Below are 26969 nucleotides of genomic sequence, written 5' to 3'. Positions count from 1 at the left end.
GAAATTAGTTCTTACTACACTCTCCCAAACCTCGTTGCTGTCATCTACCAAAATCTGGGTAATTCTACCTACTTTCTCAATAGCTTCAGTATCTGATTCATGTTCTTACTTTCCTCAGATTTGATGGAGATATAGCTCAGGACACCCATCCCAAGGGCCCTAGGAATAGAAGACCACTAAATCACCAAGGACAACACTTCCTTCTGAAGGTGCAAATTGGCAGCTGATTCTTTTGGTAGTGTGACCCCTAGCCTCCTCAGCAGCCACAGCTGTAAAAGACATGGAAAAGAATAATCTCAATATCAAAGTCCTTGTGTTGTCTTTTCCAATTAGAATGTAAACTCCTGAAGTACAGGGAAAATCCTTTGGCCAGTATTTGTATTTCTAGCATTTACCACAGTATTTTAAAAATTCCTGTTATCTTGGTGAACAAACAATTATTATGTTCTTATTATAGGCCTGCCCAACATGTGACCCATGAAAAATGCAGTTGCCACTGTGCACTCCCCTGTTTGTCCCATGATCCACAGCAACCAATCATCATCAGTCTATCTCTGGTCTAACCTATCTGTGGCCCAAAGAAGTTTACAAGTTGTTCCCAACTTGACAAACCTTCTCAAAATAAAAATGATGCATAAGAGATAAAATGATTGTAGCTATCTCCACAGACCAAGACACCAAGGACCCTAAAGAAAACTACAAAAAAGAATAGAACGTGTTGCCAAGAACAAAGGAGCTCAAGATGCAACCCAAGATGACAAACCCTGCAAATATGTGAGCCTATTTTCTCTCTGCAAAGAAATGCCAAAAACAGGCTCCATTTTTAAAAAAGCAAAAATATATTTATTTCCCAATTTCAGTAAGATAATTAGTACTAGAAAAAATTATTTCAGTACAAAATTAGTCGTTTCCTCTTGCTTGGTTCTTTTTATTTCAATAAAAATGGCAAATTTCTTGGTAAATATGAATAAATATTTTCAGATTTTGGTTGAAAAAGAAGTAGGGCTCTAACCAAAACAAGACATGAGATAAGAAATTATAAGAAGAAGACAGCTCTTATATTTGACTTGGTTATTTTAAGGACATTATTATATTTTAAATATATGCTAATTACCTTCAATAATAAATTCCAAAGTGCAACACTGTCACCTTCCTTGGAATACACAATTTCTAAGAAGGAAATTACTTGTCTCTTAGAGTACTCAAAAGAAGACTGCAACTGAACTACGCCTCTGCATCAAAACCAGTTGAGTGACTCCTCTTTTATATAGCTTTAGGCTAAACTAGCTCTGTTTTGTGCATAAGTAAACCAATAAAATGTTAGCTAAACAATCAAAAGCTCTAAAAGCTTAAGCACACTGCAACAGTTTACTATAATCCAACAAACATGCCTCAGCTCCCATCAAACTGCTGTATGATGAACCTATTGTATTAACCCACTCAGCACTGTTACTAGCAATTAAAGCCCTCGAATACATGAGAAATGCCACTTTTTAATGGGCCTTTATTCTTCTGTCTTGTTTCTCTTTCGGTATCCATATACGTTTTTAGTATTTGAATAGAATAATAGTCTATTATTCTGATAAAGGGCATTATGATTTCAGCTATTTGGCTTACACAGTCACAGGCAGTAACTTTTGTATAAGCAATATTTAAGACAGATAATTTTATACCTTAATGAATCACTTAACCTAAGACTCAGCTTATTCATTTGTAAAATAACAATAGGAGCTGCTAGCATTTCTATAACAACTAATAGGTGCCAAGAACTATGCTTTACAATTCACAACTGGGTTTTGCCATTATTACCTTATTTGATCTGAACAACTTTGGGAGGTAGGTAGTGTTGTTATTCTCGTATTCAGAAATGAGGAAAGAGAGAGATTAAGAAACTCGTCAAGGGCAGAACCCATGAAAAGGCAGAGTGAAACAATTTTCCAGCCAAAAACAACTTAGAAGGTCGGCAAGAAAGGTCTGGTGCACCAGGGTGAGAGCGCAGTAGAGTCTAGCACAGGCCACGCCAGCATGGACTGGTCCTAGCAAACCAGGAACAGGCCTTGGGAGCACAGAATCAGCAGTGGCAGCAGCTGCTTCTGGAGCACACAGACAGTAAGCGGCTGGAACATCTGGTCAAAAGGAGATCATAAGGGTCTTTTTACAAGCACAAACTCTAGGCAGGATTTTGTGGATTTGCCCACACTTGGATCCAGGGTGGCAGTCCCAGGGTGAGGAGGGGCACTAGCACAGCAGAGCTTGTGGCCACAGTGGAGCAGGTACCCTCCTCATAGTTCCAGGACAGAAAACAGTGCTTATGGTGACTCACAGGCCAGGAGAGTAGGAAACACACTTTTCTTTAGATCATACCACTTTGGAAGAACTGAAAACTTAGAGGTTACTAAAAGTAGCTGAAACAGCTGCACAAAACTCCAGAATCTTGAGACAGTGTGCCCTCTACCCTGGAAGCAGAACCTAACTTTAACAAAGAGTTAAAAGTCAAGTAATAGGCTGGGGAAATGAGCAAACAACAGAAAAAAAAAATTCTTACCATAGAAAGTTACTGTGGTGACAAAGAAGGTCAAAATACACACTCAGAAGAAGATGACAAAGTCAAAGCTCCTACATTCAAAGCCTCCAAGAAATATATGAATTGGTCTCAGGCCATGGAAGAGCTCAAAAAGGATTTTGAGTGACACAGAATTGGAAATTGAGGGGTTGTCATCAATTGGGGAATGACTGAACAAATTGTGCTATATGAATGTAATGGAATACGATTGTGCTACAAGAAATGATGAGCAGATTGACTTCAAAAAACCTGGAAAGCTTTGTATGAACTGATGTTGAGTGAGGGGAGCAGAACCAGGAGAACATTGTACACAGTTAGACACACTGTGCAATGACTAACTTTGATAGACTTGGCTCTTCTTAGCAATGCAAGGATCTAAGACAACTCCAAAAGATTTATGATGGAAAATGCTATCCACATCCAGAGAAAGAATTACAAAGTCTGAATGCAAATTGAAGCAAACTATTTGCCCTCTCTTTTTGTTTTGTTTCTTCTTTCTCATGGTTCACTCCATTGATTATAATTCTTCTTTGCAACATGACTAATATGAAAATATGTTTAATGTGAATGTATATGTAGAGCCTATATCAGATTGTATGCCATCTTGGTGGGGGGGGGGGGGAGGGAGAGAAGGAAAAATTTGGAACTCAAAAGTTTGTGGAGCTGTTGTAAACTAAAATTTAATTAATTTGAAAGAAAAAAATATTTTGAAAAATCAAATAAGAAAGGTAGATGAAAAATTGGAAAGAGAAATGAGAGTGATGCAAAAAAAATCAGAAAAATAAGTCAACAGCTTGGTAAAGGAGACACAAAAAATACTGAAGAAAATAATATCTCAAAAAACAGACTAGGCCAAATGGTAAAAGAGGTACAAAAAAAAATGAGGAGAAAAATGTCTTGAAAAGCAGAATTGGCCAAATGGAAAAGGCGGTACCAAAGCTCATTGAAGAAAATGATTCCTTAAAAATTAGAATGGAGCAAAAGGAAACTAAAGACTTTATGAGAAATCACGAAGCAATTAAAACAAAACCAAAAGAATGAAAAAATAGAAGACAATGTAAAATATCTCATTGGAGAAACAACTGACCTGGAAAATAGATCCAGGAGAGATAATTTAAAAATTATTAGTCTACTTGAAAGCCATGATCAAAAAAAAAAAAAGAAGCCTAGACATCATCTTTTAATAAATTATCAAGGAAAACTGCCCTGATAGTCTAGAATCAGAGGGTAGAATAGAAATTGAAAGAATTCACCCATCATCTCTTAAAAAAGATCCCCAAATGAAAGCTCCCAGGAATATTATAGTCAAATTCCAGAGTCCCCAGGTCAAGGAGAAAACACTGCAAGCCCCTGGAAAGAAACAATTTAAGTATCATGGAGCCACAGTCAGGATAACCCAAGATTTAGTAGCTTCTACATTAAAGGATCCGAGGGCGTGGAATATGATATTCCAGAGGGCAAAGGAGCTAGAATCACAACCAAGAATCATCTAGCCAGCAAAACTGAAAACTGGCGGGGGGAGAGTGGGGGGGAGAATGGACATTCAATAAAATAGAGGACTTTCAAGCATTCTTGATGAAAAGACCAGAGCTGACTAGAAAATCTGACTATCAAATACAAGATTGAAGAAAAGCATAAAAAGGTAAACAAGAAATGGAAATCATAAGGCACTTAATAAAATTAAGCTGTTTTTACTGTTACATGGGAAGATGTCACTTGTAACTCATAGGGACTTTCTCATTATTAGGGCAGTTAGAAGGACTATATAGACAGAGGGCACAGGTATGAGCTGCATATGAAGGGATAATATCTAAAAAAATAAAATTAAGGGATGAGAGAGGAATGTACTAGTAGAAAAGGAAAGGGAGAGGCAGAATATGGTAAATTATCTCACATAAAAGTGAATGAAAAAGCTTTTACAATCGATGGGATGAAGAATGGAGATGGGAGGAGTGAGTGAACCTTACTCTCATTAGAATTAGCTGAAAGAAGGAATAAAATACATACTCTATTGGATATAGAAATCTATCTTACCCTTCAGGAAAGTAGGAGGGGAAGGGAATAAGAAAAAGAGGGTGGGGGTGATATGAGGGAGGGCAGATTGGAAAAGGGGGTAGTCAGAAGCACACTTTTGAGGGACAGTGTAAAAGGAGAGAGAGAACAGAATAAAGGGGTAAGGGAGACTAGGATGGAGGGAAATAGTAATAGTAATAGGGAAAATTTTTTGAAGCACATCTTTCTGATAAAGACCTCATCTTTCAAACATATAGAGAACTGAGACAAATTTATAAAAATAAGAGCCATTCCCCAATTGATAAATGATCAAAAGATATGAACAGTTTTCATATGAAGTAATCAAAGCTATCTATAGCCATATTAAAAAAAAAAGCTCTAATTTCCTTATTGACTGGAGAAAGGCAAATTAAAACAATTCTGAGATACTACCTCATACCTGTTGGATTGGCTAATAGGAGAGAAAAGGAAAATGAGAAATGTTGGAGGGGTGTGGGAAAAATGAGACATTAATGCACTGTTGATGGAATTGTGAACAGATTTAACCATTCTGTAGAACAATTTGGAACTATGCCCAAAGGGCTATAAAACCGTGCATACCCTTTGACCTAGCAATACCACTACTAGGTCTGTATCTCTGGCAAGAACTGGAAATTGAAGAGATGCCCATCAATTGGGGAATGGTTGAACAAACTGATGTATGTGATTATGATGAAATATTATTGTGCTATAAAAATGATGAGCAGGATGCTCTCAGAAAAAACTGGAAAGCTGATGCCAAGTAAAATGTACTGTGTACAAAGTAACAGCAAGACTGTAAGATGATCAGCTGTGAATAACGGCTATTCTCAGCAATACAATGATTCAAGACAACTCTGAAGGACTTATGATGAAAAATGCTATCCATCCCTAGAGAAGGAATTGATGGTGTCTGAATACAGATTGAAGCATATTTTTTTTTTACTTTCTTTATTTTTCTTGAGGTTTTGTTTTGTTTAAGTTTTTTTGGTCTATGTTTTCTTTCACAGGACTATCATGGTAATTATTTGCATGATTATACATCTATAACCTCTATCAAACTGCTTGCCTTCTCAATGGGGCAGAGGTAGGGGCTGGGAGGGAGGGAGGGAGGAAATGAGAGAATCTGGAACTCCAAGTTTTAAAAACAATTGTTAAAAACTGTTTTTACATGCAACTGGGGAAAAATAAAATACGAACTTTAAAAAAGATTTACAAAAAAAAGAAAGAAAAAGAAACTTGTCCACAGTCACACAGCTAATAAACGTCTAAAGCTGGATTTGAACTCAAGTCCTCCTGATTCTAGGCCCAGCATTCTATTCACTGAGCCACCTACCTGCTTATAGGGATAAATAGGGATAAAAATAACAGTTACCTAAAAAAGTTCCTAAACCATAAAGAACTATATAAATGCTAGCTACTACCTGAATCTTTAAAAAATGTAATTAGGAAATAATGCTACCATTAAATTTTATGTAATGACTACATTTAAGTGAACAAAAGTGTTTTATACTTACATCACTATTAACCTAAAAATGGGATAAGTAACTCATTTGAAACCTTAATGAAATAAGGAATACATTCAAATAGTATGCATTTAAAGTCAAATAGGAATCAATACAGAAACTATGGACAACTGACTTTTTTGCGGGGAGAAGGCAGGGAAGTTGGGGTTAAGTGACTTGCCCAAGGTCACACAGCTAGTAAGTGTGACAAGTATCTGAGGCCGAATTTGAATGCAGGTGCTCCTGACTCCAGGGCCAGTGCTCTACTCACTGTGCCACCTAGCTGCCCCAAGGCAACTGACTTCTGCTTGTAATTAAAAGTCATGAAAATGGGGAGAAAATTAAATCAATATAAAAACAAATCTCTTTTAAGATTAACCAAACACCAGAAACTGACCTTAGGACAATCCTTTGAGATAGTCATTTCTATTTTATTTCATGACTGTCAAAAATCTAAGACTTTTCTTCTACTATTTATCTACTTTAGCACCTCCCACTACTCTTACATACTAGGTACTAAATAAATGCTTTTTAAACCAAAAATTTTCTCCCCAAAGTTGTCAATGACCTTTTCATTGCCAAATTCAATTGCCTTTTCTCCATCCTTATTCTCAACCTCTCTGCAGTCTTTGACACTGTTGATCACCCTCCTCTCCTTGATACTTTCTTCTCTCTCTAAGTTCTGGGAATTCCACTCTTTCCTGATTTTCTCCTTTCTATGTGATCACTCCTTCTCAGTCTCCTATGCTGGATCCTTGACTAGACCAAGTATGCCTTCTGTCCTGAGCCCCCTCCTCTCTTCTCCCTCTGTACTATTTCACTTGGTGATTTCATCAGCTCCCATGGACTTAATTACCATCTCTATGCTGATGATTCTTAAATCTGCTTATTCTACCCTAACCTCTCTGCTGACCTTCAGTCTCACATCTTCAACTGCCTTTCAGAAATCTTAAACTAGATGTCCCAATGTGTCCCAATGACATCTTAAATTCAACATGTCCAAAATTAAACTCATCTTTCCCCCAAGACCTCCCTCCTCCTCAAACTTCCCTATCACTGTCAAGGAAACCACCATATTCCCAGTCCCCAAGGCATTCAACTTAAGTGTCATTCTGGATTCCTCACTATCTCTCACCTCCTCCATATTGAATCTTGCCAAGACCTGTTGACTTTAACTTTGTAACATCTCTCAAATAAGCCAACTTCTCTCCTTTTACATTTCCACTACTCTTCCACCACGCCATCATCACATCATGCCTGGACTATCACAACAGCCCCTTGGTGGGTCTCCCTGCACTATAGGCCATATTCTATTCAACTGTAAGAGTAATCTTCCTAAAGTGGTCTGACCGTATCATCCACCACCGCCACTCATCCTGATCTATATCTTTCTACTGGACCCAGATGGCTCCAGAGGAGAAAGTGAGACTAGTGACTTTGTACAGCCCTCCCTCACTTAAATACAATTCACTTGCAAGCCATAGCATCACCTTCCTGATGTCATGGTCCTCTTTGAGAAGGAAGGACAAACAACTACCACCTCCTTATTCAGTAAACTCCAGAGTCCCTATGACCTCCAGGATCAAATATAAAATGTTCCGTTTGACAACGAAAGCCCTTCATAACCAAGCCTCCCTTTTACCTGTCCAGTATTCTTATAACGTACACCTCCTTACACAGAACTCAATCCAATGACATTGGCCTTCCTTGCTACCGCCCAACAAGACACTATCTCTGGACTCTGGACATTTTCACTAACTATCCCTCAAGCACAGAATGCTCTCTCTCCATAAGGAAAAATGTTGTGAATTTTTTTCCAAGTATTTTATCAAATATAAAAATCTCTTGTCCAAAATAAAACAAGTCTAGATGAAGCTTCATGAAATTTAGATAATGTTTTGAGATTTTTCTCCATCTGTAAAGCACCCAGCATTCCTAACATTCTCCATGTTTTATATCACAGCCCAGTAACCATTACACCATACAGGTGGAAGTGTGGGTTTGAGGCCCATTGAACACTGAATCTCCCCCAATACATCACAATTATAGAAACACCTGTGCTAAGTAACATTGTGTTGAGCCACTGTGAAAATTCACAGTGTTCAATAGCCCACAACACTTCTCATTTCTTCTGGCTCTACATTCAGTTGCAAGCTAATCAAGTACAGTGGTTTTCAAATGATATGCCACAGTAGCCTGGGATGCCACAGGGCATCTCTAAGGGTTCCTTGAAATAAAGTGTGGTTATGAGAAGATGCTGTGTTTGTGGCTACACTACAATGTTCAATGCCCTACTGAAGACAAATTGTAGTGATGGGAATTAGAAGCCATAAGAAACAGCCTAGAAAGTGTACCTAAGAACTCAAAAAAAAGGGGGGGAGTCTGAAAATTGATAGAATAGAAAGTAAAAGTAAGTTAAGACATAGGTGAATTTAGATTTAGTTATGGCTTCAGCAGTGACTCATTATGTGAGCTTAAGCAAATAACTTCCTACCCTGCAGCTTAGTCATCTGTAAAAATAAGTTAAATGTCATTTATTTCTCTTTGCCTCACAAGAATTGAGTAAGGGCAAATGAAAATATCTGTAAATATTCACTTCAAACTCTAAAATATATTGCAAACACAATCAGAGGATGAATTGGGTGTTTTGCTTTGTTTTGTTGTTTGTTTTTGGCAAAGCAGTGACAGAAATGAAGAAAATCACAAGGTATCTCCTTTCTTTCACTGGCAACTCCACAGTTATTATAATCTATTAAAAATAAATTAAATTACAGCAGTCCCAATAACTGAAACATGACTATTCTCCTTACATAATAAAACCCTGAATTCAACTTGCTAAAACAAATAGCACAGAGCTAGGTAAGGTTGTTATACTTTAGATAAATACATAAGAATATAAGTTAAATTTCAGGATTTGAACACGAGGTTATGTTTAAAAAGCTACTAAACTGTATTCCGATACACAGATAATGACTAATTCTTCCATTTAAGTTTTCCTCCAATGCTAGCGACCTCATGAAATAGGGCTCACACTGGGCTCAGTCACTCTACACCAGGATGAAAAAACTTTCCCTATAATAGCTAGCCGTGTGACCTTAGGGATATTAATTTAGCTATCTGGAAAACAATAAAAAGAGGTAGACTAAATAACTACTAAGGCCCCTTGACTTACAAAATTTGTATTATTCTAATCAAAAACTACTGATTAAATATCAATATAGACAGGATGACTTGTTATGCATTTGCCAAAAAAAAATTAAACAAAGGACTTATCCCTTAAGCTGATCATCTAGAGATAACAATAAAAACAAGCATACACACAAATTAATATACAGTTAAACATACAGATTATGAAAAATATTTTTTCAGTTGAAAAGGCCTAAAGGGCGAGTTGTACATTAAAATAAATGGGAGAAAATATGAAAGGAAAGAGAAAGCAATGCCTCAGTTCCAATTATGTCAAAAATATATCTATCAAAAATTTTGAACAATACAAACTATATGCCATTTTAAAAACTAAATAGTGGTTTACAGTATCCATTACTTAACACCATTTCTCAAGGTCCAAGCATGCCATTACTGATGGGATAGCTTCTAACCTACCCAAATCCTAACTAAGGCTGAATCAAATAAAATCTGATTCACCCTCAAATCAGATAAGATTAATAAGATGGTGACTGGAAGTATCTGAACCAGGGGCAATTTTGATTAAAACAATCAGGCTAAATTCATTTTCCACATTCATTTTGAGAGGTTCTGAAATAGCTCTCCTGGAAATGTGAACTCTTTTCAGTAGCTGACAGAACATGCAACTCAAACCTGTTCAACTCTCTCTCTTCTGCTTTCAAGATACCCACCAAGCACCTCATAAATGAGCTGAGGGTGAAGGTGTGATGTCCTGGAGGTACACAGTAAAAGTGGCCAAAGCAGAATATAGAACAACAACAATTATATGATCTAAGATCTACCTACAGGTGTCAAAAAATAGAAAATCACTCCAGTTCTTGAATTGTTCTATATGTTATTCAATCTTTTCATAATCTTTTAAAATCAACTATATTTCCCCATGAGAATATAGTTGACAAGAATGATATGACATAGTTGCAAAAACTGTCCACTATTGAAATGCATGATAGAGAATTATAGAGAGATAAACACACAAAAACATAATCACTTTGTAGCAAACAAGTGCAACTTAACAAGTATATTAAGGTTCTCCTTGGCAAGGCAAATAAAAGAATTCCTAGGTTAGCCTTTACCATGTGTCCAAAGGCAACAAGAAAGATCCTTTCGTGCAATATTAATTTGGTCATTTCATATTGCAATGCTCATGATAACTATTTACAAGATTATCACTGACAATTATTGCAGCTAGGTAGAGGAATTATAACTCAACATATGCTGTGATACTCAGTAATTTCAAAGCAAAGCTAAGAATAAGTGAGAATGATGAAAAATGTTGCAATTATGGGTCAGATAAAAGGAATGAAAGAGACCAAAGACACATCAATCACACAGAAACCTATACAGCGTGCCTACTTTCTTTGAGAAAATAATCAGAAGGTACTGGACATAAAAAGAAGTAAAAAAACTTTCCTGTTATCTACCTTACCATGTTGCATTCTTGTAGCTTTTCTTTCTTTATTTTAATTTTCAGTTTTTCTGGAATATAATTCCCTCTTTTTCCCATTTCAACTTAAAAAATTAAGGGATCGGATTTTGTTTCCTCTTCATCTATTATGATTTTTCCCTCCCCATTTCACATTACTTGGTTTCTTTTTTGGTTTCCATACTATATTAGCAAATAGTTGATTATTTACATGTCTTTTCCTAAAAATGCTCACTGGTTTTCTTTAATAACTTAATTATTAAAATTTCAATTTTAATCTTTATAATGTCCCCTTTTTTCCTTGGGTTTCATTACTTATTTTCTAATTTTTAAACTATATCAGAAACACATTAGAACAACATTCTAGGCATGGGAAATAACCAGTATATAAAGTCATGGAGATGAGATGTGAATACTTTTCTCTGTGTGGGGGGGGTAAGAAGAGAATTGTAATTTTTCTTGTTTGGGAGTTCTATGGATTGTGATAAAAACGCACCTTGTTCTTTGTTTTTCAACACTTAAAGAAAACGTTTTTTACGTACTTTCCCAAAACATGGCATTCAGATTTTCTTTATATTTGACAGGAACCAAGTATCCCTTTAGATGTTACTCTTCAAATGATGACGATGATGATGATGATGATAGCAGTAAACATTTATATAGTGCCTACTATGTGCCAAGCACTAAGTTAAGCAGTCTACAATTATCATTTCACTTGATCCTCACAACAACCCTAGGAGGTAGGTGTTACTATGAGAGCCATTTTACAAATGAGGAAACTGAGGAAAACAGAAGTTAAGTGACTTGCCCAGGGTCACACACACCTAGTAAGTATCTGAGTCCAGAATTGAACTAAAGGTTTTCTTGACTCCAGGCCCAGTGCTCTACCCACTGTACCACCTAGCTGCCAAGGGTATTGAGGTAGTGAAACAAGAAAAACCTAAAAGTGGATAAGTACTGTCCTGAGGATTTAAAGAGAGAGAGGGAAGAGAAGGGAAAATAAAAAGAGGAATACACTGGTATAAAAAGGAGGAAGAGGTGTGAGGAACTTGATCTTTCTCATAACTGAGATCTAAAAGAAGAGTATACAAACATGGAGGAAAGGATGAAAAACCAATCATCAGATGAACCCCATTCTTACCTAAAATGAATAAAGGAACAGTGAACACATACACACAAAGAGTATGGTATAAAAATGCATCAAATTGAACAGGCAAACAAGCAGGGAAGGGGCAGGAGTAGTTAAGATGGAGGATAATGTGGGGGAGGGAGGAGTCAGAAGGAAAACAAACAATGATTCTTAAAAGAAAGAAAAAAAGGGGAACACCTGGCATCTAAAGGGCACCCATCAATTGGTTAGCACGTAGTAGGTGCTTGATAAATTAATTTACGTGTAGGACTTTATATTCATTGAAGTAAATTTAAAAATGTGACTTCACAAGTACATGAAGAGGGGAAGTAAGACAGTTCATTTAGAAAAAATATCAGGACTTTAATAAGTTGCAAGCTCAAGACTCGCACAGTGAATAGTTACGGGGGCAGCCTGAGACTAGTAAATCACTTGAATTTGGGGGTTTTGAGCTACAGTATGGCTAATGTCAATCAGGAGTCTGAACATACATAGTCTAGCACTAATATGGGAGCTCACAGGGAGCTGAGGTACATCAGGCTGACTAAGAAAGGGCAAACTGTACCAGGTGAGGAAAAAATGGAGCAGGCTAAAGTTAGCCCACTGATCAGCATTAATACCCATGAGTGGCAGTTACAATTCCAGCCCCGGTTGAGAAAGAAAGACATAGTTGAGAGAGGGTGAAAAAGAGATAGAGAGAGAGAGAGAGGGAGGGAGAGAGATGGAAACAGTGAGCTAGAGAGACAGAGACAAATAAATATTGCAGCCTCAGAATGAGTTTTTAAAAATTGCTGACAATCAGAGTATAAAGTATAATATAGGCTGCCTAAGAAAGTAATGGACTCTCCTTCCTTTAGGTCCTTAAGTAAAACCTAGAATATGGCTTTTGCAGAGATTATGAGGGGACTCTCATTGAGAATTGGGTTGTAATTGATGGCTTCTTAGGTGTCTTCCAACTCTGATACTTTGTGATTTATTCTTCTTTTCTTAAATTTATTTATTTAACATATTTCGTTTTCTGCATTGATTTTCACAAGAGTTTGAATTACAAATTTTCTCCCCATTTCTACCCTCCCCGCCCACTCCAAGATGGCGTATATTCTGGTTGCCCTGGTTCCCAGTCAGCCTTCCCTTCTGTCACCCCACTCCCCTCCCATCCCCTTTTCCCTTCCTTTCTTGTAGGGCACGATAAATTTCTATGCCCCATTGCCTGTGTATCTTATTTTCTAGTTGCATGCAAAAACTTTTTTTTTTGTTTTTGAACATCTGTTTTTAAAACTTTGAGTTCCAAATTCTCTCCCCTCTTCCCTTCCCACCCACCCTCCCTAAGAAGTCAAGCAATTCAACATAGGCCACATGTGTATCATTATGTATAACCCTTCCACAATACTCATGTTGTGAAAGACTAACTATATTTTGCTCCTTCCCAACCCATCACCCTTTATTGAATTTTCTCCCTTGACCCTGTCCCCTTTCCAAAGTGTTTGTTTTTGATTACCTCCACCCTTATCTGCCCTCCCCTCCATCATCCCCCCCCTTTTTTTTTAATCTTCTTCCCTCTTCATTCCTGTGGGGTAAGATACCCAATTGAGTATGTATGGTATTCTCTCCTCAGGCCAAATTTGATGAGAGCAAGATTCCCTCATTCCCCCCTCACCTGCCCTCTCCCCTCCTCCCACAGAACTGCTTCCTCTTGCCACCTTTATGCAAGATAATCCACCCCATTCTATCTCTCCCTATCGCCCTCTCTCAATATATTCCTCTCTCATCCCTTAATTTGATTTTATTTCTTTTAGATATCTTCCCTTCATCTTCAACTCACCCTGTGTCCTCTCTCTCTCTCTCTCTCTCTCTCTCTCTCTCTCTCTCTCTTATATATATATATATATATATATATATATATATATACACATATATATATACACACACACATACATATAAACATACATGCACATTCACTTATATACATACATAAACATATATATATATATGCATATTCCTTTCAGCTACTATGATATTGAGGTCCCATGAATCATACACATCATCTTTCTATGTAGGAATGTAAATAAAACAGTTCAACTTTACTAAGTCGCTTATGATTTGTCTTTCTTGCTTACCTTTTCATGCTTCTCTTGATTCTTGTGTTTGAAAGTCAGATTTTCTATTCAGCTCTGATCTTTTCACTGAGAAAGGTTGAAAGTCCTCTATTTTATTGAAAATCCATATTTTGCCTTGGAGCATGATACTCAGTTTTGCTCGGTAGGTGATTCTAGGTTTTAATCCTAGCTCCATTGACCTCTGGAATATTGTATTCCAAGCCCTTTGATCTCTTAATGTAGAAGCTGCCAGATCTTGGGTTATTCTGATTGGGTTTCCACAATACTCAAATTGTTTCTTTCTGGCTGCTTGCAGTATTTTCTCCTTGATCTGGGAGCTCTGGAATTTGGCGACAATATTCCTAGGAGATTTCTTTTTGGGATCTATTTGAGGAGGCGATTGGTGGATTCTTTCAATTTCTATGTTGCCCTGTGGCTCTAGAATATCAGGGCAGTTCTCCTTGATAATTTCTTGAAAGATGATATCTAGGCTCTTTTTTTGATCATGGCTTTCAGGTAGTCCAATAATTTTTTAATTATCTCTCCTGGATCTATTTTCCAGGTCAGTGGCTTTTCCAAGGAGATATTTCACATTGTCTTCCATTTTTTCATTCCTTTGGTTCTGTTTTATAATATCTTGATTTCTCATCAAGTCACTAGCTTCCACTTGCTCCAATCTAATTTTTAAGGTAGTATTTTCTTCAGTGGTCCATTGGACCTCCTTTTCCATTTGGCTAATTCTGCCTTTCAAGGCATTCTTCTCCTCATTGGCTTTTTGGAGCTCTTTTGCCATTTGAGTTAGTCTATTTTTTAAGGTGTTGTTTTCTTCAGTGTATTTTTCAGTATTTTTTTGGGTCTCCTTTAGCAAGTCATTGACTTGTTTTTCATGGTTTTCTCGCATCCTTCTCATTTCTCTTCCCAATTTTTCCTCTACTTCTCTAACTTGCTTTTCCAAATCCTTTTTGAGCTCTTCCATGGCCTGGGACCAGTTCATGTTTTTCTTGGAGGCTTTCGGTGTAGGCTCTTGCACTTTGTTGACTTCTTTAGGCTGTATGTTTTGGTCTTCTTTGTTACCAAAGAAAGAGTCCAAAGTCTGAGACTGAATCTGGGTGTGTTTTCGCTGCCTGGCCATATTCCCAACCAACTAACTTGACCCTTGAGTTTTTCAGCGGGGTATGACTGTTTGTAGACTAAAGCGTTCTATGTTCCATGTTTGGGGGCATGCGCCAGCTCTGCCACACCAGCACTCCTCCTTCCCCAAGAATCCCCAACCCAGACTGGGCTTAGATCTTCAGCAGACTGTGCACTCCTGCTCTGATCCACCACTTAATTCCTTCCACCAGCTGGGCCTGGGGCCAGAAGCAACAGCAGCTGTAGCTGCCCCACCTCTGCTGCCCCAGGGGCGGTGGCCGAACCTCAAACTCCTTCACTCCCACAGCTCTTCCCACTAACCTTCTCCGCTGTCTTTGGTGTTTGTGGGTTGAGACGTCTGGTAACTGCCGCAGCTCACTGGTTCAGGGCTCTAGGGCCCGCTCCGACGGCTCCTGGTCTGGTTGGTCCAAGCCGCTCATGCTGGGCTCTGCTCTGCTCCCAGCTCCCAGCTCCGTGTGGGATAGACCTCACCCAGAGACCATCCAGGCAGTCCTGGGCTGGAGCCCTGCCTCCCTCTGCTGTTTTGTGGGTTCTGCAGTTCTAGAATTGGTTGAGAGCCATTTTTTATAGGTTTTTGGAGGGACTCGGCGGGGAGCTCACACTAGTCCCTGCTTTCTAGCTGCCATCTTGGCTCCGCCCCCGGATGTCTTATTCTTTTTTTTCTAAATCAAAAATAATCACACATCCAATGTTTGTTTTCAGCATTTTTAAATCAAAGTCTACCACTTCTGTAGAATATGGAAGCAGGCTCCCATTAAACAAGTCTATAACTAAAAAGCAGCACTGCATTTACTATTAAGACATTTACTACATTAAGAGGCAGGACTTTGTTTTGCCCTGCATCCGACCAAGAAGGATAAAGAACAACTTTAAGTCAGTAGTTAAGACATAGAGAGCTAACAGAAGGACCAAAAAAAAAAAAGAAAGAAAGAAAAAGAAAAAAATGTATAAGGAAATAAAAAGGAAAAAAAAAGAGAAAATGCAAGAACATAAAAATGTTTATTTGATCAAATGAAACAATGCATGTTGTGATTTGCCAAAGTTTGTTATTATTATGTTCTCATCTTTTTCAATGGGATTCAGATAGTGGCTTGACACAAGGTCATTTTGTACTTGATGCTCAACACTGTAGATAAACAAAAGATCAATTTTTTTTGTAACTGAATAAAAGGCAAGTAAACTTGCTACAAGCATGTCTGGTCCAAGTTCAGGGGCAGAAATGCCATCAGGGACAACATGAACTTCACTTTGTTCACACAAGATTTTAATCTTGGCTAGCTCTCTCTAATTAGGAAGTTTTTTGTTCTGGAAATTGTAAGTATTCGGTATGGCCCCATCTATTAAAAATGTTATTAAGTTTTTGTGATCAATCTTGTACCCAAACAATTATAAATAAAGGTTTAGCCTGTGATAATGCTCCAATTCCAGTACAGTTTATTTGTTGAATTCTTCAGAATATTTTGAGACTTATATTGGTAATGTGGGGATTTATCACCTCTCAGTTAATAAATACAGCTTGCTTCTGACATATAATTCTAATCGCCAGTCATGTCTTACAAGATATTTAGTTAAGTGCTAATTTTTTACTATCTGAAATTCAATGGCATAGTGGATAGAGTACTGGCCATGGAGATAGGAAGACTGAGTTCAAATCAAGCCCTAGATGCTTCACAGCTCTGTGACCATGAGACAAAGCATTTAACTGCTCTGTACCTCAGTTTCTCCTTCTTGAAGCTTAGGGGTTGGATTCGACCTCTTCAAGTTTCTTCTGGCTCTAAATCTATGTAGGATGAGGACAGAGAAAAGAGCATGAGATATGGCAACTAAGTGATCATTGGTAACTTGAGGGAGAGCAGCTTCAGTATAAGTGAATTCATATCAACATGCATTTATTAAATACCTAAAGCACTGTTTTATGTGCTGGGGACACAGAAAAGAGGCAAAAAAATTAGTAAGATTGGAGAGGGTTTAAGAAAGAATAAGCAGAGAGTAAGTGAAAGCACCAAATGCTAAAATTTTTGAAGGAAATTAGCTAATAGAGATATGACATAGTAACTACAGTACTGGATATGACACATTCTAATGAAGGTTTTCAAATGGATAATCTGAATCAATGTCATTTTTACTATCCATTATCCATTTCTCATTATTTATTTAAAGAGAGACAAAGCTTAGTAGTTTCAATCTCAATAATACTGTTTTTCCAGCTGTGTACTTATTTTGAACTTCTCTCAAACAAGTTGGTAGTCTGACTACATACAGGCAGTTGATTCAGGATTGACTTGCACCTCAATGAGTCTTTTACTATCCATTAAAAGATGTTCAATGTTTACCAAATCCAGCACCTACTGATTCTTTTCTCAAATCAAGTATTCATGATGTAGAGTTACGAGGCTGTCTGTAGTCTAACCAATCTTTGACCTGTGTCATCTCATTCCTGACACACACTTTCCAAAATAATTCACACTACTCTCTGCTATTTTGACTTTTTCATTTAAGACACTGGGTGTTAAAGCATATGTCCATCTAATTTAGAGTCTTACTTAGCTATTCCTAGAATTTCTCTGCATCCACCATAGGAAAGAGAAGGGAATAAGCATTTACAAAGCATCAACTACGCGCCAGGTGCTGTACTAAGTGTTTATTACAAATATCGTTTTATTTGATCCTCACAACAATCCTCCAAGGTAGGCACTATAATCTCCATTTTATAGTTGAGAAAACTGAGGCAGGTGGCTGGTAACTGACTTGCCTAGGGTCACACAACTAGTAAATATCTGAAACCAGATTTGAATTCAGGTACTCCAGCTTTCTATCCACTGAATCACCTAGCTGCCTCTGTACCCAATGTTGGTGCATAAACTACTGGTATTTTCATAGTGACATTTTTGCAAATATTTTTCATGAATACTGTCACCTAAAATGACTAAATGTTCCAAGAAGCACTGTTTATTACTGCATTTTGATGCAGGATTTAAAAAACAGTTCCACCAACGACTTTCTTTGTCTAAGGCAGGGATCTTAAAATAAAGCCCATGAATTTGGTTTTTTTTTTTAAATTTCAATATAATTAGTTTCCTTCCCAAAGCTGTTTTCTATTTTATGCATTTTTTAAAACTTGCTGAGAAACAGCCCATGGGCTTCACCATAGTGTCAAATAGGACTATGATACAAAAGAAGTCAGAAATCCCTACTCTGGGTTGTACCTATAAGTTATCCTTCCATTTAATTGGAACTCTTCCTTTCTTAGTTTACTTATGATGAGAATTTCAAAAATTATTCCTATAGCAGTATAAGCACTCGACCACAGAACAGAAATCTCACATTTAGAGTTCAAACACTCAAATTAAAACTGGAAAATTATATAAAAGTAGGTAATTCTTAAAAGCTTCTTTTACCTTTCCTGTCCCTCTAGCAGAGATCCCTGAAAAAGCCAGAGGAGGCAGGGAGCATGAGTGTTGCATATGACTTACACCCATCTCCTATTTTTATTTTATAGGTGTCAGGGCCAAAGAATTCATCACCAAGTGGCCAGCCTGCTGGTAATGAGCCTCTCCATAATTAGCAAGGCTAGTTCTTGGAAGCAGACACAGTAACTATTTCATTAGAACCAGAACAGAAGCCTTTCCAGCACAACAAACCTGCTAGCGCTCATATTCCACTAAACATAGCCTTCAAGATGCCAGGGTTGTGGTCACTCCCATCAAGGCACTGGAGTACTTCTCGGGAGATATCTTTTCAAAATAAATGATTTTTAAAATGTCCCAGGAAAGAGTGCAAGGTAAGAAAGTCTATCATTGGGAGGAGAGAGTCTAATGGCAAAGCGGAGATATGAAAAAGGATACACAAATACACTCATTCTTGGATCATGGACCCAATATATCAAGTAAATTTTTCTTCCACAAGACTCAAGTCAAACATATAAAGAAAAAATTAATAATTTTTCTAAAGCAATGCCTACAAAAGAAACTTCTTGAAGTCAATTAACAAGCATTTACTAAATAACCTTGCTAGAAAATTTTAATCATGATTTTGATGTGCAATCTATAGCTTGCCATTCCTAATTCTCTATCTACTTGCAATCCACTTTCCAGTATTACATGAGAGAATGAAAGACAAAGGTCTGCTCTTAAATTCTGATGGCATGGAAAAGTAGAGCAAAGACGGCAGAATGGCAGAAAGCAAGGTGGTGAGGTCCAACCCACAAACATCTCCAAAAAAGGTACAAAGAAAATGCATCAGAATGAATCCTGATGTGGAAATTTAAAATAGTCACAGTGAGTCATCTGTCTAGCCCAACTCACTACAGGGGACAGGAAGCTTAGTCTGTGGTCACTGGAGACAGGTCTAGCCAGAAGCACACAGTACAAGCACTCCAGCACCCAGAAACAGGCACCAGGGAGGAATGAGTTCCCAGACCCATTCCAGGTCATCACCAAAATCACTTGGGGCACTGGATGGGGGGCAGGTACAAACTGGCAACTTTGTCACCCACTACCCAGGTCATAGTTTCAAGTCACACATTTAGATCAGAGTGAGAAGGGGATTAGCACATGACAGTGTTTAAGGTCAGGAAGCTCAGAAGCCAGCAGTAGCAGCAGCACTGGTATATCTTAGACCACAAACTCAAAGTGGGTTCTGCAACACAGTTCATTTAACCCAGGCTGCAGAGGAATAATCAAGGAAGGAATTCCAAAGCAAAGGGGAACCTACCATTCTGCCACTCTGAACCAAAAGAGCTTTCCAGGTTGCTAATGGGGGCAGAGTAGTTGTTTAACTCTCACTTAGACTCAAAAGAGCTAGGACCATGGGGGCAGCAAATAGACATCATCCTGGATCTCATGAATTTGGAAGCACTGAAAACTTTCAAGTTTCCAGCCTATCCCTGAGGTCCTAGAATAACAAAAAACTTGGAACCCTAATAATATAGCAACAGAACCAGCTAAGACTTTTCCCCCAAAGTGTGGCAGAGCCTAGCACTACCATCAAGTACAAAATCAAGGCAATAAGCTATAATATTGAGTAACAAAAAAAAAAGAACCCCACCATAATGTATTATTACAGTGGCAGGGATGCTCAAGGGAAACATAGAAAAGAAAGCCTCCAAAACATCTACAAGCAATGCCTCAAAGAAAAACACAGCTTGGGCACAAATTCAACAAAACGTCTAACAGAGATGAAGCAAGAGTTTAAAAAAGTTTACATCTTTGGAATTAAGAACTGGAAAAGGAATTAATAGCTTAGCATAAGGAGTACAAAACTCTGGCCAACCAACAAACTCCCCAAAATTTAGAATGGAATAAATAGACAGACATCATATTTCAAGAAATCTTAAAAGAAAAGTACCCAAACCTCTTAGAACCAGTGGACAAAGCAGGAACATAAAGAATTCATTGTTCATCTGAAAGAAACTAGGAAAAAAAACCCTCCCAGGAATATCACTACCGAAATACAGAGTTTCTAGGTCGAGGAGAAAATTTAGACACAGATAATGTAGCCACCATCACTATAAAGGAGTGGAGAGCTTTGACTACAATATTCCAGAAGGCAAAAGATATGGGATATTTTTTATTCTGAACTTAACATCAAATAAAATGGGCGTTTCTATGTACATAGTACCAAAAAATACAGCTAGAGATCTTCAAAAATGGTTTTCTTGTCTTTTTACATGTAATAAATTCAGTGAACAACTCCCAAAGCTGTCCTACTTGTCCATAACTTTTTCTGATCTTCCTTCTCTTCTCTTCTATGCATTTAAAAAAAAACCATTTTGATGAATCTCCTCCATCTTCTCCCTCCCCACTCACCACTCCTTCTCTCCCTCCCTCTCTTTTCCCTTCTCCCACTAGTACTACTAATGTATCCCCTGGCTCCTACCTTTCTCCAACCCCAAAGACTGAGAGGAAAAAATAACCGTGTAACAAATATGCATTGTCAAGCAAAACAAATTCCCACCCTGGCCATGTCTGAAAGCATCTATATTCTTTGGCACTTTGCATCTATTATCCCTCCATCAAAAAGTTGGTGGAGGGCTGTATCACTGGTCCTCTGGAATGATGGTTGGTTTCTGTACTGATAAAACTTGCAACGTTGTTTTTCTTTACCTAGTTCTTGTATAAATTGTTATCCTGCCTCAGCTCATTTCATTCTGCATCAATTCATACAAATCTTTCCAGGTTTCTCTGAAACTTTCTTTTTTGTCATTTCTTATAGTTCAGCAACATTCTATTGCATTACTAGGCCACAATTTGTTCTGTCATTCCTTAATTACTGGGCACCCCTTTAAATTTACAATTCTGTTCCATAACAACAACAAAACTACTATAAATGTATGCATCCAGACGGATCTTTTTCTTATTTATTTTTCCTACTATTACTTTGAATCTATGTTTACTTTTTAGTTACACTGTAACTTTAGAAATCTTCTATGACACTACAAATTGGAAATCTTAAAGCACCATGGGATAGGATGACTCATAGTAATTATCATTCTATTGATAATAATACCCACTGTGCTAAAACTCTTTATCCAATCTGTTCAGTCTTCTTTAATTTTCAGACTGTGAGGACAACTTTAAAGAGTTTTATGTAATTCTTATTAAATTACCTTCAATAAAGATTTTTAAACAAATTTAAGTATTCATTTGGCCACAACTATACTTTTATATAAACTATGAATTATGAAGTGTTGAGTTAATGGGTTTATGTTTTACTTAGCCACTAGAAAAACTCAAAGAACTAGGAAGACATTTAAGCCTTTTAGTTTTAAAAAAGGATTTTAGTGTATATTTTATATTGAAAAATATTGTTTATAAATAGAACGAAATATACTTTTCAAATTATTTCAAACATAATACAAAGATATAAACTATCTTTTATGTAAGTAAATCTTCTCAATCTATATGACTCATAGACTTTAAAAAAATGCAGATATAAAATTATGTCAGTCATAATGACTAAATTCCCCAAACCAAAAACACCTGGATTTCACAAAAGATCAATGACCTATTAAAAAGCACACTTTTCTTTTCTTGCAATTGGGACTGTTCCAGGAGGCTGAATATATATAGTTGCTCTAACCACATTGTACACTGAAGTTATATATAGTTGATACTACCGGAAATACAGTTCAGTAATATAGAATCAAGCATTAAATACTGAGAGATCAAGCTCTTAAAGTTTAATGAAACTTCATGAACTTTTTGCCTTAGTTCCATCTTTTAAAATGCAGTAGATAGAAATGATCTTTGAAAAGTTGAGACCTTTAGTAACAGTATAAAAATATTTTATCTGGCATTTTAAAAGAGTTCAAAATTCACAAGAAAAAAACTGTCAAGCCTCAAAGTCAGAGCTTAAATATGCCACTAGAAGAGCACAAAAAAAAAAAATTAAAAAGAAAAGGGGGTCTAAAATTCAACTGTTATGACATTCATTTATAAGGTTACTTTATTCCAGCAGTAACAAAAAAAAGTTCTGTCTTAGTTATCTAAGTTGCAGACTGCTTTTCCCCTCTTAAATTTATACAAAGGCAATAGTATTAAACTGAAGAATTTTTAAGTCCTTGAGAATTATTCAAACTTGACCCAGGATAAAAAAAAAAACTGCATATATTGTCCAAAGAGTAAGGTAAGTTTAAGAAAATAAAAATGCAAATATGCATTTTAGCAGTCTCTTGAATTTATTAACCTAAAAGGTTTAATTTCCATTTTCCTGCATCAGCTTTATTTATAAAATGTCGTGCCCTATAAATATGCTGTTATTTTCTATAGTCAAGCACCCTCTTAACAAATCTTCTCATTAATATGTAAATTTAAAGTCAATCGGTCTTCTCCCTGACAGCGCCATGAATTCCTAGTGCACTGTATAATCGGCTTTGACTTGGCATCCACCATTTATCATCAAAGATGTCAGTTAGAAAAATTATGGAAAATGCACTGCAACTGATATGACTGCAATCTACTTTGTCAACACTTAATTGTTCCTCAAATCATACATTTACATATAAACAGCCTAAATACTGATCTATAATGATGCAAATAAACTAAATTAAAAATCTCTTCTGCTGTTTAAGATGCCTAGTTATATATGATGTGTTCATTTAAGAAGTTATTGACAAAGACACACATGCCAGCTCATCTCAAAAAGTATTTCTACTAATTTTCAATTCCCAAAGTAATCAGTTTTGCCTTCAAACATATAAACACAAACCAATGTTAAACTAATTCAGTATATAAAATGTGACTTTTTTTGTAAAGCAGATTAGTTTAGCTATTTCAATGAATAAATATTAAATCTAATTTTAGGCAGAACAAAAAGCAAACAGCTGATATATTTCAAAAAATATTTAGTCACAAACGTTGGCTAGGATTTTAAAAAGGGAAAAAAAATCACATTCCATAAGTAATAAATATACTATGAGAAAAACACATCAAATGGTGCAATAGACAGATCATCAGACTAAAAGTCAGAAGATCCTGGGCACTTGTCCTTGTCCTACCACTTACTGATTTTGCGACCTTGGGCAAGTCACAAATTCCTGGAGTCTTATTTTTCCCTTCTCATATCAGATACCACCATGAGTCCTTCCCACTTCATTGATGGCAGCTGGCTATAAGGATCATGAAATAATGTACAAAGAAGAGCTTTCAGAACTGATTGATGTACAAATACAAAGCGTGATGATTTTTTTCTACAACTCCATTCCCCATTTATAACTTTTTATTTTTCTTATGCAACTTTTAGGCAAATTGCCTTATTGACTGAAATAAAATAAATGTCAATTGATCTTTAAAATGTAAATTCACTGAGAAATTATTGTTAAAATGTATTTTGCCTTTTTGGAGGCTATACTGTTTCTTAATTTAATTATCCATAAAACATACACACACACACACACACACACATACATATATTAATCATTTGAGTGTGTGTGTGTGTGTGTGTGTGTGTGTATAATAAAAAAGCCAGAAACTTAAGAGAACTTTCCCTTTTCTGACTCTATAAAAATGCCTGTTTCAGAGTCATCATAAATGGATATTACACTACACTTGTCAAAAACCAAGGCTCCTCCCCATGCCAATGACTTACTGTAATGTACTCTCATGCAAAAAGCCAGCCTTACCACCTAAAACACCTTTATAATATTAAAAGCAGAACTTGAAAGCTGAAGAGGAGTCCTAGATGTTGTCTAGTTTCTTCCATTTTAGTCTAGCTCTAGCTATAAGATAGTGATGGGGAAAAATATTTCAATCACCTAAATTAACTTATACAAGCCCTAGGAAACAAGGCCAATCTGTCCTAGGAAGCTCACTAGATGTCTCTGCTAAGTCAATACCTTCCTTCACATAGAAAATAGAATAGAAAACACAATGAGCTGTTAAGGCTTGAGGTGGAGTATATTGGGAGAGAAATGATCAGAGATATGAAAAGGAAAGTAACCATGTTCTCAGCTGGCAATCCACAGTAAAGGCTATTTTATGATCTGTGCCTATGCAGCACTAGTCCATTATAGGCTTTTAAAACAGATTACATTAATGGAGTTTGCATATATTCATTTACACATTCTGCAGCGATGCCCTTAACATTTGAGGATGCATGTTTAGTAGTGCAGGAACCCTGAGAATCCTATAAAATGTGCAAAGTTTACATTAAGACTGCAACAAGGAAGTTCAGTGTTTGAATAGAGCACCATGCCTGGAGTCAGAAATCCACTTTCAAACCCTAGCTCTGTGTCCCTGGGCAAGTCATTTAACTTGTTTTCCTCTGTTTCCTCCTCTCTAGAATGGGATAAAATGAAACCACCAACATTGATGAGTTGTTGAGAGGATCAAATGAGAACAACCATAAAGTGCTTCACAGTGCCTGGAAAGCAGCAAACACTAAGTAAATGTTAGCTATTAGCTATTATTATAATTCTCCAACACTTAAATGTTAGATTAATAACCCCATCTCATATTTCTTATGCACATTTACAGAATAATTTTCTCACAACAACACTTTAAGGTAGTATTATTATTATTCCTACTTTACAGATAAAAAAACTGAGCAGATAAATGAGACAGCAAGTGACTCTCCCAGAGTCCTGCATCTAGTCAGAAATGAAGCCAAAAGCTGAAATTCCAAAATTTAAAATGTAAATCCATGTTTCCTACTCTTATACCACAAGGCTGCTTAATGTTTGCCTTTTTATACTTTTTAGAAGACAGAATTATGAAGAGGTTGAACTTCCCTTGATTTTCTTAATTTTTCCCCTTCTTTTTTGACCTTTACTAAATAAGTGAATGAATGAACAAAATAAATGAAATATACTGCAAGTATTTCATGTGCTAAAGTAATTTACTTTTGGACATATTTAAAATACACTGGATAGCACTATGTACTTAAGATAGTTAATAAATATCATTAAATGGAGATAATGATTGTAAAATTAATTGAGGATAGTAACTATAGTTTTACATATGGAACTAGACCGAGATTCAAAATTATACATAGGGTCCCCACTAATTATAAGTGATGATGAATCACTGAACACTCAACTTAAAACACTTAATATTTAAGCACTAAATACATTTCCTATAACCACTTATAAAATGGGTTTTTTTCTTTAAACTGCCATATGTATCAGTGGTCTGATAAACCATTTTCAGCACAGGAGCACAGGAACCTTTATCACACTCTCCAATAAAAGCTCACAACGTTTCAATTTCATTGGCATGAATATTAGTTATTATTATTTATTAATCATCACTGAATGGAAAGCATTCATGTCTTCATCACTGCAAATTACCCTGACAATTAGCTTTAAACAAATAATACTCTAGATGTCACCTCAGAGTTTAAATCATACTTTAAGATATCAAAAGATTCATGATTTCATTAGTGTAGAGATCCCTTCCACCAATGCTGATCTTTCTGCTGCACTTCAAAGGGAAAGTTCTTGGGTTGCTGTAGTCAAGAAACTAATCACTCGGTGGCCAACTTAAACGTTTATTGCTTTCTTTTTACTATACAAACTACAAAATCAGTATCATAAACATTTTTCAATTAAAAGATACCAAAAAAAAATTACCTCAGATTTTGTGTGACTTTTAATATAAGGCTACATGTTAATATAATTTGGTCACTGGAGCTAACTTAGAGGGAAAAAATAATATTTCAGAAATGCTACCAACATTTCTTCTCAGCTATTAAGGTCTGCCCTTTTCTCTCTTTTAATAACATACCTATTAGTATTAAGCAATTGAGCATCCCCTGTACTCACTGATTTGTGCTCAAAGAAATTGTGTGATAGACTTGATTTTAAGAATATACCAGAGCTTTTTAAAATAAAGCAAGAGAAACAACGTGCTACTTTGGTAGCATTTAAATTATTTTAACTTAGTTTTTTGAAAGTAATTAAAACTACTTATAAATAAAAGTTGTCTACTTCAGAAGTATCTTGTCAATGCAGCAATAAAATAAAACTGCTTTTTAACTAATCTTTATTGCAAAAAGGTAAAATAATTTAATCTTCATTAGCATATATTGTCATCCATTTTTGGTAGGTAATGCCAACTAAAGTACTAACTATAATTTTTTTAAAACTGAATAAAGATATTAAAAAAAACTAACGTCAGACGAACTAATAATAAGCTTCAATCAAACGAATTAACTAATGGAAAATACTTTTTCAACCTTAAAGCACTATATAAAAACTATTATTATTCAATGATATTATGTAATATTGTATAAAAGAAAAATTTAATTTCATAGCTTTAAGTTACTTTTAGCAGAACAATAATACATGCTCCTGGCAGCAAGTATTTGGAACTGCTGGGACCCGGAAATGACAAGACCACGATTAACCTAAAATTTACTGTTTGGTAATGTTTTTATAGATAATGCA

At 36.3% G+C, this 26969-nt stretch overlaps 1 protein-coding gene across 5 annotated transcripts in view; it reads right to left on the bottom strand.

Moving 5' to 3' along the window:
* AP3B1 (adaptor related protein complex 3 subunit beta 1) overlaps window positions 1-26969 on the bottom strand; it is a 351843-nt gene that overhangs the window by 204002 nt on the left and 120872 nt on the right. The window lies entirely within an intron of this gene.

This window comes from Trichosurus vulpecula, chromosome 1 (genome assembly GCF_011100635.1).
Source record: "Trichosurus vulpecula isolate mTriVul1 chromosome 1, mTriVul1.pri, whole genome shotgun sequence".
Classification (NCBI taxonomy): Eukaryota; Metazoa; Chordata; class Mammalia; order Diprotodontia; family Phalangeridae; genus Trichosurus; species Trichosurus vulpecula.
Note: the sequence above shows the minus strand (reverse complement) of the source record. Positions and strands in the feature narration are given on the sequence as shown.